Genomic DNA, 14,132 nt, shown 5'->3' with positions numbered 1-14,132 from the left:
TCTTGTGGCGTGACTTGGATAAACATACCATTTGGCTATATTCTTGGCATAATCAATAAGGGTTTCCAGTTGCCACATTGACTGCATTCTACAGAACATCGTTTAATTCGACATCTTCCTTGGTACCTCAGACACCATCATATCCTTTTACACATGGTAATGAAATCATGGGTGTGTTACCAAGATTAAGTCTCCCAAGAATGCCTGCCTTTCCGCTTTTCTTCCTGCTAAAGTTAGCAGTCGTCTTATGCACCAGTGGCGCACCTGCACAGGGTTCTGTGAGAGAAGAAATTTCAAAACGTTCCGCATCTACCCATCCCCCTCATCAGGACAAATTGGTTTTTCTGGTCTCTGTTTATCTTTTTTTTTTAAGATTTATTTATTTTATGTATGTGAGTACACTGCTGATGTCTTCGGACACCAGAAGAGGGCATCAGATCTCACTTCAGATGGTTGTGAGCCACCATATGGTTGCTGGGATTTGAACTCAGGACCTCAGGAAGAGCAGTCAGTGCTCTTAACCACTGAGCCATCTCTCCAGCCCCCCTAGTCTCTGTTTATCATTGCGGCATTTTGGAACCCAATAACCAATATTTTAGATTATTAACAGTGTTTTACGCCTAGGAATTTGTTTAATCTTCCATGATACAACTGTGCAAACTGAAGCACAGCATATTGATGGCAGAGGATGGTGCCAGGACTGGATTCTAGGTTGGATTTGTTCCTAATCTCTGGAGGTAGGAGGATCAGAGTTCAAGGCTGTCCTCAGTTACACAGAGAACTTGGGGCTGGCAAAGGATACAAAGTTGAAGGAAGAGAGAACTTTTAAAATGGTAAAATTGTTGCCATGGGTGAGTGGATGGGTTGGTGGGTGGATGGACGGATGGATGGATGGGCCAATGGACAACAAATGGATAGATGGATGGATGGGTTGATCGATGTATTGATGGATGATGGGTGAATGAATAATAGATGGGTAGATTGAAAGATGGATGGGTGAGTGGATGGACGGATGGATGGATGGGCCAATGGATAACAAGTGGATAGATTGAAGGATGGATGGATAAAGGATGATCAATGGACTGATGGATCGATGGGTGGATGAATAATATTGATGGATAGATTGAAAGATGGATGGGTGGGTGGGTGGATGGATGGGCCAATGGATAACAAATGGATAAATTGAAGGGTGGATAGATGGGTCAATTGATGGATTGATGGCTGGATGGATAGATTGAAAGATATTGATGGATGGATGAATGAGTGGATGAGTGGGTGGGTCAATGGGTAACAGCAAGATAGAAGGAGGGATTGATCAATGGATTGATGGGTAATAGATGGATTGAAAGATGAATGGATGATGGATGGATGGATGGATGGATGAGTCAATGGGTAACAGATGGCAAGATAGAAGGTTGAATGGATGGGTCAATGGATAATAGATGAACAAATAGAAGGATGGACAGATAGATGAGTCAAAGGGATAATAGACTGACAGATAAAAGGATGGATAGATAGCTATTGGATAGATGGATGGATGATAGATAATGGCTAATGGATGAGTGGATAATGAAGCATATATTTATATGTACAGCAATAGCTATTTTACTGCATTTGTTTGACTGGTATCAAAATAAGCCCAGACACAAATAGTGAAGAAATAAAGTTTCAAAGTTTATGAGAAACAAAGTTATAGAAACAAGATTTTGAGAAATACATCTGGTGGTCAAGATGCCTATGACAAACTTGTGACCTTTCTGAGAGATACATCTGACGTCAGGATGCCCAGTGATATAACAAAGTTTTGGTGATCAAAAGTCTGACTAAGCTAATTAAGACAAAACAATAACAACTGTTCTTGGAAAGACTCCCTACCCCTCCCTGTGGTAAATTCCAAAAACACCTGCAAGATGTCATCCTGACCCTGCCTGACCACCCAGTTCACCCCGCTCCCCAAGAGATATGCCAACTTAGCCCTTTCCCAGTGATTCTCTAAGGCCAGGTGTAGGGCTGGATGAGGAAAGTGACCAACTGAGCCAAGAACAGCCCCTTGAGCAGGCCAGCCAATACCTGACCAGATCCTTTGTCCTGTGTACCACCAATGAGAATGGGCCAGCTAACCCTGTTGCTGAAGTCTGCCCTCTGTAACGAATAAAAGTTGTGTGCTTTTTGGGTTCGGGGTTGCCTCTCCCTGTGTGGATGAACAACCCCACGTACGTGGATTAAAAACCTTATACATTCAAGCTATTGCAGCGGTCACTTTGTCAATCTGTGGTCTGTGGGTTGCGCTCCTGAGGTAAGGCCACTATGGGGTCTTACAACAATCTCTTTCCCGAGTACATATGGCTACAAAGTGGCAGGGACAGTATCAACACTTGGGTGTGGCACACCCCCCAGCTAAGTGCTGTGAGACACAATTTAGGTCTGAGCGGTTCCTTGTTTTATTTGTTTTGACTTTGTCTCAGTATCTAGAAACCAGGCTGCGACACATATCAAGCAATACCCCTTAGTCCAACTGTCTATAATGTGTTCATGGGTCACATTTTAATCGACTCGGTCTCTGAGTCCATGCACACTGCCGTAGCTTTTGTGGTGATCCAGAGCAGTCGTGGCTTTCTTGGCAACCACCACCTAGGATCGTTCCTCTCCTGTGGCAGTTAGAGATCCTGCGGCTCTTTGCCGTCTTCCTCAGCACTGGAAAAATTTCCCCCAGCACACTAAACTATACAGAGCTCAGGAGCTGGAGGCAGGGGGATCAAGGCCATCTTTGGCTACATAGAGAGCACAAGTCTTGGATATGTGAGACCCTAACTCAAAAACAAACAAACAAACAAACAAGCACCCATTCCAAGAGCAACAGCTGTGCCTGTGTTGTAGGAGCCTTCTACTCGGAAGAGCATAGGTCTGCCATGCTCTCTCCTAGCTTTCTCCCGTCACGTGGACCGAGGAGAGGTGGTGAATGCCATCAACTGCTGGTGGAGATAGACTGGAATGGTCATATGGTTCTCTTCTGGCAAGGCAGTGATTTTGCCTTACAGGTTTTGAGCAGGAGTCACAATGCTCTCCGAGCCTTCCGTACATGTTTTGCTAAAGCAAGCACCTACATTATTGGTATTTTAAGCTATATTTATTAACCTTCGCTCGAGTGTGGTTGAGGCTTGTGACGTCTGTGTTTGTGACACCTTCAAGGACTTATATTTTCCTTCCACCGAGCTCCAAGAGTTGGTCTTGTGTCATCAGATTGCACAGGCAAGCCCTTTTAGCCACTGGATAGCCCGAATTGCTGCCATTTGAAGGATAACTCTGCTTTGCGTCCTTGACCAACCCCTTGCTGTGGATACACTCCTTTATAGATTGTACGTTTTGTTTGCTAACATTTTGTTTAGGACTTGTGAGTTTGTGTTTGTGACAAGGTGGTCAGATGTTATCAAGAGTGATTTGAGCCTTAATCTTGAGTTAATGACCCCAGGTATCACATTATATACATATATGTATATGTACATACATATACATGTATAGGTAGAGTTAGTAGTAGAGGTGGAGATAGATGTATATGTATGTATGAATGCATGCATGCATGTATATGTATATGTATGTACGTTAGTATTCATTATATTTGAGATGTATAAGTAATATTTCTGAATTTGAGTAAAACTTTCAAAACAAACCTTGCAGAATCAGACTGCGAAATGTCCCCATAGATAATGTTCTCACCATGCAACCATGAAGATGTGAGTTGAGGTCCTCAGTACCATGTAAAAGCTGGGCCCTGGGGTTGGGGATTTAGCTCAGTGGTAGAGCACTTGCCTAGCAAGCGCAAGGCCCTGGGTTCGGTCCCCAGCTCCGAAAAAAAGAACCAAAAAAAAAAAAAAAAAAAAAAAAAAAAAAGGATTTCTTTCCTAGGCTGGCTGGGCGCTTAGAAGCTAAGCAATTACTCCCCATTGTTAACTGTTGCTCAACAGGTCCCACAAACCTTGGGAATGGCTACTTGACCAAGCTATCTTACCTGCTGTTTATTGCTAAATTATTTGGATAATTCAAAACATAAAATAATTCTATCTGCTTTCCTCCCATCCAACTCTTCTCTCTCCTCACCCTGACCGTTGAAAATTGTCAGACTCCCATGTACACAGAGCACTGCTTACGTTTCTATTATGCATAAACAGTGAATAATTCTTGCTACCTGCTGAATACTACCCAGAATATTTAAATATAATTGAGTGTCTTCTGTTTTATTCGGAGACCCTAGACTCAAGTCAAGTGACCTTAGAAGTGACTGAGATGGTCATCTCAGTACAGTCATGAGTATCCAGAAGGTATCATTCAGTCCCTGTTGGACACGCATTTCATGTTTTCCATGATCAGAATATGAAGCATTTTTTGGAAACCCTAAACTCTCTTGTGCAGTGTGAGCATTCATATTGACAGCTGAGTTTCTGGTGGCCTCGGCAATGACAGAATGCACCCAAGACAGTTCTCCCATGGGGACACCAAACAGGCTGGCTCAGCATTATCAGCTATGCACACACCAGCGTTCAGGCACCACCATGCCCTGCCTCTGTTCCTCATTAGATTCGATAGGACTAAAACGCTAGCATTTCCAAACAGCAATAAAAGGCGACCAGAAGGGGTTGGGGATTTAGCTCAGTGGTAGAGCGCATGCCTAGGAAGCACAAGGCCCTGGGTTCGATCCCCAGCTCCGAAAAAAAGAACCAAAAAAAAAAAAAAAAAAAGCGACCAGAACAGAACACCCTGAACTGAAGGAAACATGTCTGTCTTCACAGTGCCCTTCAGCCTCACAGTTCCTCACTAATGCAGAGAAGAAGCGGACATTTAAAGAGAGTTCCAGGGTATAGTTCATCTGCGTGTGCCTGTCTCTTTATAAGGTCTTACTCAGGATAATGGCCACCTCAACTGTCTCCTGAGAGTAGGCAGCCATGTCAACACACACAGCCCCGAAGTAACCATATAGTACAAATGACAATGCTTATACGAGCAGTTGTGTAGCTCTCTTTTGACCAAGGCAAGTCTTTAGAGTGCATATGTGCATGTGTGTGAGCGTGCAATCGTGTGTGTGTGTGTGTGTGTGTGTGTGTGTGTGTCTGTGTGTCTGTGTGTCTGTGTGTCTGTGTGTGTGAAATTACTTTGCCACTACTAACAAAGTTATTTGGGTTCAGGAATTGAAAAACTGCTCCCCAAACAAGAGTCAGCTGACCACTGACTTTGGTGTCCTGTGAGTGTGTCATTCCACATTCACTTTATACAAATATCCTTGGCCAAGCAACTCAAGAGCTGAAAAATAATAAGGCTTGGTGTCTTTAGCAAGGACATTGCATTGGCCCAGAATAGAGAGATCATCTTTAAGCCAATGGTCCACATACACATGTGTGCCTGGCTTACCCACCAGATAGAGGTGGTTATTTATACATCAAGGAATATTCTCTTTTTTTAAAGATTTATTTATTTATTATATACACGTAGCTGTCTTCAGACACACCAGAAGAGGGCATCAGATTTCATTACAGATGGTTGTGAGCCACCATGTGGTTGCTGCGATTTGAACTCAGGACCTCTGGAAGAGCAGTCAGTGCTCTTAACCGCTGAGCCATCTCTCCAGCCCAGGAATATTCTTTATTTGAATAATTAGGAATAACTAACGTACTCACCCATGCTGCCCATATGGATACAGAAATTGTATTTCACAGTCACTCCATCTGGCAAAGCAGGGCTGTTTCACCTGTGTGGCTTCCCCTTTCTATCAAACTGGCGTTGCTTGCCCTCAGCAAAACACTGCAGCCTCCTGCTCTCTCACTAGGAAGTGGAGTGACGACACCCTATCCTCAGGAAATAGCAAGGGATGAACTCAATTATGCTCTTTGTCTGGGTGGCAGAGAAGCAATATCATTCAGATACCTGATCAATAGGTGTTGGCCACTTGTCAAAGACCATGAGGATCCTTGCACTCCCGCCTCATCAATACAAGAGTCCTTCAGTTCTCTTCAGCTTTGAGTGTAAACTCTGATGCTGTTTGCCTTTGGGGACCTATGTTTCCTCATCTATAAAATAGGGATTTTAATGCTCCCCTCCCATAAGGTTACTAAAAGATATTCATGACTGTGGAAGTCTTGGGCCCCACCTACCACATAGTAGGTACTTTCTAAATGTTAGTTGGTGTTACAGATGCCTGCCGGTGGCATGTTAATCATTGCAAAATGTGCTTTTATATCTCAAAGTCCCTTTTCAAAGGTAATGTATGTTGACAGTGATTACAGCAGGACAAGGGGACACTCTCCCTTTACAGTTTCAATTTTGCTAAATAGAGGATTAGAGAAAATTATAACTAAGGGATCCTGTAAAAAAAAAAAAAAGGTTTATATGCCATAACACTGATTAACAGTCACAATGCTTGGGACCAGAAAACGTACAGATTTGGGGCTTTGTTGAAATATATTATACTAACATAATGCGCTATCTTGGACACGGAAACAAGTCTAAACAGAAAATGCATCTGAATTTCATATACTCCATATACAATAATTGGGAGTTATTGTACATTTTCATTGATTTTATATATAAAACAAAGTCTTCTAATAGGAAATTTTCCACTTGTGACATCATGTCAGCACTCAAAAGTGGTTGAAATTTGGAATGTTTTGTATTTTCAGATTAGGGGTACCCAACCTATCTTTAAAACTATGGGGTCTTGGGAGAGAGCTCAGTTGGTGAAGAGTTTGGAAGGGTGGGGAAGCAAATTCAAGACCCATCATGGACTATGGTGGTCGATGTTTGCAATCCCGGCACTGGGGAGCAGAAACAAGCAGTTCCCTATGGCTCACTAACCAGCCAGTCTAGCCTAATTCTAGACTGGTGAGCCTGAAGTCTTACTGAGAGACTCAGGTAAACAAAGGAGATGGCTTCTGAAGGACATCCCTGAGGGTGACTTCTGACCTCCATAGGTATAGGCACCCACACACACTTGTGCACATAAGGACACAGAGACAGCAGAATACACACAGAGAGACAGAGATGTAGATGGATGGATGGATGCATAGATGCATAGATAGATAGATAGATAGATAGATAGATAGATAGATAGATAGATAGATAGATAGATGGATGGATGGATGGAATGATAGATAGATAGATTGATTGATTCAATAGATGCTGATAAATAATAGATGATACATAGATGTATGATAGACAGGCAGACAGACAGAAAGACAGACAGATAGACTATTGCCTTTCCTGCCTATGGTGCTGTTTGAATTACGCTGGGCAGAGATGAAAACTTAAAGGAAACTTCTTCCATACTTCTCCTCAAATCTCTAAGCTCCTTAAGGCTGATCCTAGACAGAAGTGCCCTGGCCTCGGCCTCCTTGGCTTATGTGTATAAGAGAAAGAAACACAAAGTTGATCCCAACGTGCTTAACCGATTATGTCATGCACAGAAATGCAGTTAACGGCTTGCCCAGGAAGGGGAACTTACCAAGTGATAAGTAGCCTGTGAAATATCCAACATAAGTCTTTTCAGAGCTAAGGAGAAACCCCAGCGTTGTGTATACAAACATGTTCCCAAGTCCCAGGGAAGAAGTCAGGTGTCTGTACACTTAGATTAAAAGCTCATTTGAAAGGCAGACACCAGCTGAAGGCAAACCTCATGGCTTTGCCTTTCCTTGGCCATGGTAGGTGTCCTGCAAAGGGTATTAGTGATTCTTTCCTTTCTCCTTCCAAGGGAAATCTATATAGAACGCGGTGTCCTGTGCACCGGAGTTCTTGAGATTTGCTCTCATGTGATCTAAGAGCAGGCATGGAATTTGGGGCTAGTCAGTGGGACTCCTCTCACACAGAAACACATCGTTCAACCTCTGGAAAACCTCACTCCTCCCTCTCTTGGGTTGGAGGTAGTGTATTTCAAGGCCGTTCTGGAGATTAAGTGATGTACTCATTAAAGAGGCTGAGTGAGCACATGGATGTGGTATTGATACAGTCTGTGTTGGGAGCTGTTTTTCTGAAGTGAGTGTGTGCATGTGTGTGTGCATGTACATGTGTGTGTACTTATTTTTCTGGATGTGTGTGTATTTATTTTTCTGGATTCTGCATAGAAAGAGTTCACTTCTGTGAATGAGGAGGCACGCAGTAGCCGGAACTCAGGAACAGAGCAAGACTCCTGGAGTTACCGGCAGTTGTGAGTCTACTGCTATGTGTGCTGAGAACTGAACTCAGGTTCTCCGCATGCACACTTGTGTGCTTTGAACCACACAGCCCTATTCACAGCCTCGTGAGCCATGTCTATATCTCCCAGCCTGCGCACATCCCTTTACATCAATTCTTTCGTTCACCTGAACAACTGCTCAGTAAGGTATCATTTCTGCCGCACTGTGGCCTTTGGACCACCATGCACAAAATGGATAAAATCACACAGCTAACAGTTTTATTTTCTTTCTTTTTCCTCTCCTATCCCCTCTGCCCTTTAATGTTTGTTGAGCGGTTTTGCTTGGTTCTGGTGGTGGTGGTGGTGGTGATAATGGTTTGGGGGAATGTTGCTTGTCTGGCAAAGATAAACAGTTAGTATGTAAAGCAGTCAGGCAAGATAGCTTTAAAAATGGCATGGCACCTATATGTCATTCTTAATTGGGTAAAACTGGAGAACACTATCACATTTTGCACTGTTAACAATGAAGGTGCCTGTTGGTTCGTCCCTGAAATAAATGTCCTTTTCAGATGCAGAACATTGCTTCCCAGACGCGAACCTACAGTTGGGATGTATTGTATAAGAGAAGAACAAATAAAAATTAATCTTTTTTTTAAAAAAAATATTTATTTATTTATTTTATGTATGTGAGTACACTGTAGCTGTCCTCAGACACACCAGAAGAGGGCATCGGATCCCATCACAGATGGTTGTGAGCCACCATGTGGTTGCTGGGATTTGAACTCAGGACCTATGGAAGAGCAGTCAGTGCTCTAACTACTGAGCTATCTCTCCAGCCCTAATCTTTTTTTTTTTTCAAAGTTGACAATGTGCACCAGTTTCTGCTTCCCTACAAAGTAAAGGGCAGCTAGTTCTTGCCTCTTAACCGTGCTGAGCTAAATTAGTTAGAGCCACGTTGACAAAGGAGGCTTTTGACCAAAAGGGGGATGTAGTTAGGACTCCTGGACTTCCAAAATCACATTTTTAACAAACTCATCCAACACCAACATAAAACCTAAGAAACGATGCATAGAGAAAAGAGATCGTGCCTCCCTCCAAGCACGCGGCAGTAGGCTAGACGGACTCAAATCCTGTCTGTCTCATTCACTGATACCTAGAAAGATAGAAATTGTACTGTGAACTTTGGCCTACAGGATAAATAAGTAAATAAGTACAAACATCCCTAATACATTGACCTTTAAGTGGGTAACCACCCAAATCCCATGGTCAGAGTCTCTAGTATTTATATCTTTAATAAAATATCTTTATATATTATTCTTTATGATATGAATTTGTCCATCTAATACCTTAGGATGGGACACTGTCTACCTGCAGCTTTTAGGGTGACTCCCTGAGAAGCCAGCCTGTCTCTAGCGTCCTCCAGTGCGTGTTGAAGGAAAGCAGGGAGAGCTAGAGACTTCTGGTGCTGCTGAGGTGAATTGAAAAACACTTGCACGAAATTTTGCTAAGAGCCCACCCAACACAGCTGGTCGCTCAGAAACAAGGGCTTTTATTCTTGCCCAAGTGGACACAGCTCCATGCAAAACCTTCCCAGGTGCTAGAGACAGAAAGGATTACTTCCTATGGCAGACATACCAACCACACAAAGCTTGGGAAAATGGTCCCCAAGATAGGAAGCTGGGAAATACCTGTCCCCGTTGATCTAGCTAGAGCAACTTGCAAAATGCTGCTCCCACGTTGGGATACTGGATAAAAGGGCATCTGCAGAAACAGGGTCCCAGAAGGTCATTTTTATCTCTTGGCCATCAACACACAGTATTACGAAAGCGCACAGACACGCATCCCTGCCCTTTGTCTTTAACCAGACAGCAGGCCTCTGGTTGGAGCAGTTCAGATCAACCCTATGGCTCCTGGAAGGATGGAGTCCAGGGCGGTTTAGTCAAAGCTGCTTTTAAAGGGCTGGTTAAACCCACTGCCCTACCCTATTCCGGCTCTGAAGCCCAGAGCAGTTCTTTGGAGCCAGCCAGTCAATGGAGGCAGTGTCTCCACATGCCACGAGCCACATCATCCCTTAGATGCCACAAAATCCTTGGCCATTGCAACAGCAGCTGTGTCACCCCAGCGATCTCCCTCAACAGCTGCTTTTCAATAAACCTTTTGACCAAAGGCAGCTGTTCTCTAAAGGAGGCCCATCGGTGCCTTTCCTCCCTTGTGAGTGTCTGAAATGGCTCTCTAACACCTCCCACTCGTTATCCATCCACCATCCTAGCATTTGATCTGGCATTCCAGGCCAAGGGAATGCCGAGCAGCTGTCTCGCTACACCCCAATGGTTCAAGCCACTAGCCCACAGCTATTGCATCAATCACTAGGGGGAGACTTTTGCGCCTGCGCAGGAGAGAGGGGCGTTGGCTCCTCCGGCCGTCGGTTACAGACCGCTCCAGTGAGGACTTAACACCACAGGGCTGAGAAAACTCTCTCCGTGGGAATTTTATGTAAGTAAAATTCCCATTACCCACGGATATACCGGGAAAAGCTTCAGGCAATAGAAGCATTGAGAACTGGTAATTAAGTGGATGGTAGACTTTTCCTGGGGGCAGTGCATATTTAATTTGCAATTTGAAGATTATGATCCCAGAATATCTTTTTTTAATGCCATCCGACAATAAAGGGCTAGAATTCGCTCAGCAGCTGTAAACGCTGCAGCTCTTGCAGAGGACCAGAGATCAGATTCCAGAACCCACGCTGGAGTCTCTCAACCACCTTCAAACTCCAGCTACAGGGCTCTGCCTCCCTCTTGTGGCTTCTGCAAGCACCTGCACTTGTGTGCGCATACAACTAGGCAGCCGCACATAAGCACACGTATGGAAACTTAAACATATTTAAAATAACAAAAATTAAGAATATGCAATAGCAAGACAAGCCATCTATAAAACAGCCCAAACCAGGAACATTTCTTTTAGCGATAAGGAGATAAAAGGGTGGTCAGTTGGCCCAGGAAGAAATGTTTTGACAGGATTGGTCAATAGGGAAATGCAAATCAAAATCGAGGTGAGTTCTCTTCAGTACTGTTGAACAGTAATTTTGTAAATAAAAAAAGGTGATGATATCAAATATTATTGGTGGGGATGTAAAACATCCAGTCACTCTGAAAATAAACAGTCTGGCAGCTTATTTAGTGTTTGATTCCTGAATTGGCATTCTCGAGCATCCCTCTCAAAGGAAAAATATTCATGCACACAAAAATGTGTGTGCAAATGTTTACAGAAGTGTTTTCTTCATTGGAGCAAGATTGAAAATGCTCGACTGGCATTCCATAGGTGAACGAGCACACCCCAGTACGTCTAAATAATGGACACTTAGCGACAAAAATGAACTGCCGGGACTGGAGAGATGGCTCAATGGTTAAGAGCATTGACTGCTATTCTAGAGGTCCTGAGTTCAAATCCCAGCACCCACATGGTGGCTCACAACCACCTGTTATGGGATTCGATGCCCTCTTCTCATGTGTCTCATACCTCCAGTGTACTCATAAATAAAATAAATAATTCTTTTTAAAAAAAGAAAGAGGGGTTGGGGATTTAGCTCAGTGGTAGAGCGCTTGCCTAGGAAGCGCAAGGCCCTGGGTTCGGTTCCCAGCTCCGAAAAAAAGAACCAAAAAAAAAAAAAAGAAAGAAAGAAAGAAAGAAATGAACTGCCGATACAGATGATACGGTGGAGAGATCTCAAAGGCAATATGTGCAGTGAAAAAATTTGACCTGAAAACCTACATGTTTATTTCCAATAATAAATCTTGTAATAAAAATCTAGACATGGGGGGGAGGAGAGATGGTTAATGGCTGTGCGGGATTACAAATGCCAAGAGCTCACTGGCAAGTGATTTTATTGGTAATTAAACAATACTCGTATATGTGAATTGTGGTATTTAAATTTTTAAGTTAAAATTATTGCCTATTTATGTGCATGAGCAGGCACATATGAGATGGCTGGTCTGGGATGGTTTCGGTGGTGGTAAAGGGGGTGCTTTTATTTTATTTTATTTATTTTGGCTTTTGTGAGGGCAGGGCAACATCACTGGTAAAATACCTGCCATAAAAAGTTTAACAACACCTTTGTGCAGGAAAATTTGTGTTCAGAGAGGAAACTGTTGGCTAATTTCCAGCGAGGACTCCAGTTCTTGTATATCGAAGGTGAATGGTGCGGATCGTGTTGGCAAGCAGGAAGATTGGCTCTTTGGCGGGCTGGAGCACAGGCTAGGACGCCATCTTTACTTTCCCAACCTCTTGTGTGAAACTTCGCCATCTCCTCTGCTTCTCTTCCCTCTTTCCGGCCGGCAGCCACAGTGCGTGCCCACTCCTCCACTTTCATGAGTCAGAGGTCACATGTGTGAAGTTTGGGGCCTCCACAGCCGTGGATGTGCATGGCAGTGTCTTCTTGACATCCCTGTCCTTGCTTGGCACAAATTTCCAGTAATTTTTCTTCTGCTGTATCTGAAATCACCATTAGTAGCTATTTTCCTGGAAGTTCCCCTCGAGGTTAGGTTTTGGGGTTTTTTTGTTTTTAAGATTTATTTATTTATTATATATAAGTACACTGTTGCTGTCTTCAGACATACCAGAAGTGGGCATCGGATCCCATTACAGATGGTTGTGAGCCATTATGTGGTTGCCAGGAATTGAACTCAGGACCTCTGGAAGAGCTGTCAGTGCTCTTAACTGCTGAGCCATCTCTCCAGGCCAAGGTTAGGTACATTAGCCAAAATGGTAGCAAAATGGCTAGTGGTCATTCCTTACCCACTCTACAAGGATGGTCCTTGAGGGGCTCGGGAAATCCCAAGAGTGCATGTTGCTTGGTATCTTTTATAGCTCCCTGATGCTTCAGAAAAGCACTGTGAACCTTTTTACTTTTGTGCATATGTGCAGGTGTGTGCATATGGTGTTGTATTAGGGGTGTGAGGGATAAAGGGTGGCACATGCCTGGGCACATACTTGTGGAGTTCAGAGGTCAACCATGGCAGTGTTCCATAGGAGCTGTCCCTTCCTCTCTTTTTGAGGCACGGTCTCTCACTGGAACTACGGACCACTGAATTAGCTAGACTTTAGAACCAGTGCGCCTCGGGCATTCTGCTGTCCCTACCTCCGGCACAGTGGGGAACCACAGGGGTGTATCATCGTGCCTGGCATCTTGCACAGGTGAAATAGCAGATTTGTCTCTTTTTTTCTTTTCTTTTCTTTTTTTTGGGGGGGCTGGGGACCGAACCCAGGGCCTTGCGCTTTCTAGGCAAGCGCCCTACCACTGAGCTAAATCCCCAACCCCCAGATTTGTCTTTTAAATGTGTGACTGAGAGAGTGAAAGACTCCCACCCGAATGGGACCAAATGTCACAACAAAGGTTAGCGATAAAACCAGTCCCAGATGACCCCGGGGCACAAATGCCAGCCACTAACAATACTAACAATGTAAACTTTTTTTTGCCCCATCTGTAAAATGGTTCTGATGGCACTCCTCAGTTGTGGCAGTGTAAAGATTTTAAGAATAAAAGGAAAGAAAAGGAAATCCATTCCCGCACTGCACTTGGGGCTACAATAAATATTTCTTAGTTACTAAGTTCCCATTTTCTTAGTTACTGTTCTGTTCCTCAGTGCCCGAGGTGGCTTAAAAAGAAGTGACTCGCAGTGAAGTAGCTAGCTAGAAACAACAGGGTTAATTAACTTTCCCTGATACATTCCTGAAAAGAATGTCTATTGATTCTTTCAACATGGTGTCCTTTTAAAACAGTTTGCCCCTTGCCAACCAAGCAAATGACCACTTACAGTCACGGATCCACCTTAAACTCCTCAGACCGCGGAATCTGACTTCTTGCTTCCTCCTCATGCTAGTATCAAAAGGTTATGGCCTTGATGATTCCGATTCCAACAACAACAGTACATTAAGGATTGCCTAAATCACCGCAGGCTGCCCGCACATTTTCTTATAAAAACAT

General features: G+C 43.7%; 1 protein-coding gene across 5 annotated transcripts in view; it reads left to right on the top strand.

Annotated features, from left to right (window-relative positions):
* Rhobtb1 (Rho-related BTB domain containing 1) overlaps positions 1–14,132 on the top strand; it is a 128,951-nt gene that overhangs the window by 37,951 nt on the left and 76,868 nt on the right. The window contains exon 1 of one of the 5 annotated variants that reach the window (XM_087597495.1): positions 10,543–10,645. The exons of the other annotated variants lie outside the window; for them this stretch is intronic. The gene's annotated coding sequence lies outside the window, so the exon portion shown is untranslated. Of the gene's footprint in view, positions 1–10,542; positions 10,646–14,132 lie in introns of those variants that run through there. 5 annotated transcript variants of the gene reach the window in all.

The sequence above is a fragment of the Rattus norvegicus genome, chromosome 20, assembly GCF_021556685.1.
Source record: "Rattus norvegicus strain SHRSP/BbbUtx chromosome 20, alternate assembly SHRSP_T2T, whole genome shotgun sequence".
Classification (NCBI taxonomy): domain Eukaryota; kingdom Metazoa; phylum Chordata; class Mammalia; order Rodentia; family Muridae; genus Rattus; species Rattus norvegicus.
The sequence above is the reverse complement of the archived record's forward strand: the minus strand, read 5'-3'. Positions and strand labels throughout refer to the sequence as shown.